Source organism: Nannospalax galili, unplaced genomic scaffold, assembly GCF_000622305.1.
Source record: "Nannospalax galili isolate Female #2095 unplaced genomic scaffold, S.galili_v1.0 scaffold6521, whole genome shotgun sequence".
NCBI classification, from domain to species: domain Eukaryota; kingdom Metazoa; phylum Chordata; class Mammalia; order Rodentia; family Spalacidae; genus Nannospalax; species Nannospalax galili.
Window position 1 is genome coordinate 1 of NW_008343857.1, and position 4,313 is coordinate 4,313.

The following is a 4,313-nucleotide window of genomic DNA, read 5'->3' on the forward strand; positions in this document are numbered from 1 at the left end:
GCAGGGTGAGTGACCTCCAGTATGGGGAACAGTCATCCAGCTGCCACCAGCTCCCATGCCACAGCTCTGGTCTCTCTCCTCAGGAGCAGGCAAATTAAGATAACACAAGAGGATGTAGCCAAAGTGCTAGATGAAGTTTTGGCTCTTGCCCATTGGTTTGCAGAGTCATGCTGCTGGGATTCTGAACAATGGGCTCATGTGTTATTCTTAGAAAGAAAGAGGTCAAGGAGGGGCGCCCGCAATCTGGGCCATTCTACCCCATTGTAACTGCCATTCTGGCCTCTCTGTGGGGAGTTTTCCCCGATGCCCCTGAACAAGATGATCTTATTTCAAAGGAGATAGATAAACAAATTCAACAGCAGGGCTCTATGAATGGCTCACCCCAAGCACTCCAGGTGACAGTGAAACTAGCAGGGCCTTGCTCTGACAGAAAGGTAATGTCTACTGTTGAGAATTCAGAAGATGAGAGACTAGGGTCTGAGGGCTCTCTTAGTAAAAAGCAGGAAGTCACACAACCCTCTGCTCCACCATTACAGGGCGTTAGCCATCTGCCTCTGCCCCATGCCAGCTGTGGGAGAGCCCCTCCCCTTTGCCCCTCACTGGGAGATGAAGACTGGAAGCCCTTTCCCCCACCCTCCTTTCTGTCCGGTTCAGAGGACAACACCCCACAGTTCTTCCCTGTTACGATTGATCAGGGCCAACAACCCCAAATGTCTAGAATCCATATTCTCATGACACCTTAAAAATATTGTGCAAGGCAGCACTTGAGGTTGGTATCCATTCCCCCTGATTTAGTCAACTTTTAGATACAATCAGCCATGCAGCCAATACCCCCTATGATTGGCAGCATATTGCCCACGCCTGTTTACGGGGAGGTGACTTCCTCTTATGGAAGTCTTCTTATCAAGATGAGTGTGAACAAGAAGAGCTCAATAGATGCACCAATGTTCAAAATATTGGGTTTGATGCCCTAGTAGGGCATCCACCAATCACCCACATAAACTTCCCATGTAAAACTGCTTTATTTGAAGCATGGCCTACAAAAGGACTAAAGGGCTTAACATTGGACAAAATGCAGCAAGACTCAGTTAAAGGAACATTCAAAGAACAATCAGGACCTTGCCAACTATCATTGCAGACACACAGTTTTTCTCCTGTTAGATCATAATAATCATGATCTAGACTGCCACATTGGATTTACAGCAAGGAATATCACACGCTTCCCCCTTCCAGTATTTTTCACAGTCACAATACACTTGACTTGCAACAGAGACACTAGTTGTACACTTTCCATGACCAGAGGAATTGTTAGGACAAGAATTGATTAAATAAAAAACGTTAAAGCCTGTTAGATTACATACAGCATCACTGAAAAAATGTAATAGTGCATGGCCAGATGTTGTAAAAACTTCAGGCACCGTTTCATTTCCCCTTACTTCAGGGACAATCAAACCGGTAGGTACAGCTATTAAAAGTACATATAAAATCTCCATCATAAACATACATATGATCCCAGCTACATTCCATAGGAAAATGATTAAATCTTAACTTTAACACTGCATTTGGATAGCCTTCAATTAGCCATGTACATTTAGTTTTATATTTATATAGTTAATTGGACCAACTGTTAACTATCCGGAAGGTTCTGTTAACTTAAAACCTGCCCTGGCAGTGCTGGGACTGGTTCCCCCACCCAGCCCGGGTCGCACAGGCAGGTGGAGTTGACACAGCATCCCAAAAAGCAGGAGCCACTCCGCTCACAGGGCTTGGACTGGGACACCTGCGCGTAGAGTGCCAGGAAGAGGAAGCCATAGCACAGCAGCCAGCTGTGTCCATCCAGCAGCCAGGAGGAGGCGCCCCCACCACCACCCGCTGGCCAAGCCCTCTGCAGCCCCAGGGCAGTGGGCCGCGAGGGAGCTGAACGGGCCCAGACCCCGGGCTGCATCTTCCTGGCATCCCTGGCATGGACTCAGACGCCACGGAAAGGAGTTCCCATCACCACCTCCTGGGCTCTTCTATGGCTCCTCAATGGTGCCTGCCCCAGTCCAGCTGATGAGTCAGGACCACCGCGGCCACTGCTCAGCTGCCTCCGGCCGCACTCAGGCATCTCCACCTGGTCTCTTGACCTTGTACTCCATGGGCCACAACCCCACAGCCACGGTGGCCCCCAGAGATGAGCTGCAAACTGGTGGTGCCCAGCACTCGGGAGGGGACCTGAGGGGGAGGGGACCTGACTGACAAAGGTCCCCTCTATAAGGATCCCAATCTTGTTATACAACAAGCTTTATTCACCCTAAAGTTTTTTAAAATTGACTCCAATGGCCACCCACCAGCAATAAAGCATTGGGGGGCATTTGCTCATCCCACTCCCGCCCCCATGGTGAGTTGAAAGGACCTCCTCACAGGAGAATAGAGGGGCCCACACTTATTGCTAATACAAGGGCGAGGCTACGCTTCTGTATTTCCAGATAATGTTCCAGCCCCCATCTGGATCCCAGCCCAGACCACCAGAGTTGTCTGTGATGCAGCCAATCCCAGAGGTTTCAGCCTCAGAGATGGTGACAAAACCCAAAACCCAACCCACAGAGAAGGCAGCCCAACACCACAAGCCCTGGAACCAGACCGCTTACCTCCCCTCTAATGATTCTTACTTATGACCTCCTCCCGATGCCTGGTGGGGTTGTTCTTTTGGGCTCATCCACTTAATCACTCTCAACCATTCTGCCCCCTCATGGTGCCTGCTAACCCAGCTAACCCCAAGAGTCAACCTTTATTCAGGGGACGAGATGGACCTTAAGCTTTCCCCACTAGAACATTCATGCCATAAGAGGGCAGCTGCCCTGGTGATTGCTGGCACCACTCTTTTGGGGATCAGTGTTGCCAGTGCCCTAGGGTTAGGAATGTCAGCACTGATCCTACAGGACAAAAATTATAATGCCCTTAATATAGCTATTGATTTGGACTTAAAAATTTACAAACTGCTATAGAACATCTTGAGAGTTCCCTGTCCTTCCTTGCAAGGTCACCTTACAAATTAGGAGGGCCCTGGACCTCTTGCTCCTTCAACATGGAGGATTATGTGTTGCTCTAGGTGAACAGTGCTGTCTCTATGCTAATCATTCTGCTGTCATAAGGGACTCCTTCAGCTTAGTCCACAAGAGGATCTTAGAGAGGGAACAGACGAGAGTAAAGAACCAAAACTGGTATGAGTGACTATTCCAATTTTCTCCTTGGCTCACAACACTCCTCTCTGCCTTAATCAGGACTCTGGCCTTGCTCCTTCTGGCCTTAACCTGTGGCCCAATTCTTTTAAGAGCCTTACTTAAATTTATTAGAGACTGGCTTGCTACAACTCAATTTATGATGGCACTGCCTCGCTTCTTACCCCCTACCCCCAGTCATGCCTAGTCCCAGGTTTAAGAAGGATAAAAATCATGGCCAGAGCCATACAATAGACCTAAAACAACTTGGGTTTTCCTTCTGGGGGCTTTCTGGGGACTGCCTTGGCTCAGACAATGCAGATGTTGATCTTAGAGAATCCTGGACTGAAAATAATATTTGAAGGCCCTGGCTCAGGAGAGACGATGCCAACAACCTTGTCCTTTCAGGTCTTGTGAGCACACTCCAAGATGGTCTAACCATTTCCCCAAATTGCTTCATCCAGTAGACCTCCTCCTTCTTCATATCGCATCAGCCTTGCCACGGCCCCAGTTTGGACCCCCAGTTTGGACCTCAAAATAGCCCATCTTTTAAACAAAAATGGGAGATGTTGGATTATGTTAGTTTGCTTTTTAGGACACAAGATGGCCCCCTAACCTAAGGGAACCAACTACCCCTCCCTCACAAGGCTGATCACATGAGTTACAGGAATTCTAGTGCCGATCAGTAAAACGAAACTAAACCAAATCCTAAGCTGTCTGCTCATGTACCTGATCATTGTAGTCTCTCCTGAATGACTTAAAAACCCGACATAAGCTCACTATTTCTTTAATAAAGCAGATCTGTGTCTCTGAACCTGGTCTCCTGTGTCTGAATGTGGGTCCACTGACACAGCCTCCTCATCAGCCCTCGGGTCCGGGATCAGGCGGTGGGGGTGCCGAAAGTGAATGTGGCCTAAATGGACGGCCACACATTTCCAGAGCAAGGATACATCTCTTTCAAAATTGGCTGTAAATTTTTAGGTTCACAGTTGTATTAATACAGGTATACAATAGTGAACTCAGTATAAACCCTATAACACATAAAATTAAATGAAGTTTTAACCTTTTAAAAAATCTCCATTTCATTATTAAAATACACAGTTTCATACAGAT

At 47.7% G+C, this 4,313-nt stretch overlaps 1 pseudogene; it reads right to left on the bottom strand.

Moving 5' to 3' along the window:
- Positions 1-948: 948 nt before the first annotated feature.
- On the bottom strand, positions 949-1,945 carry LOC103739736 (annotated as a pseudogene).
- Between the last annotated feature and the right edge of the window lie 2,368 nt (positions 1,946-4,313).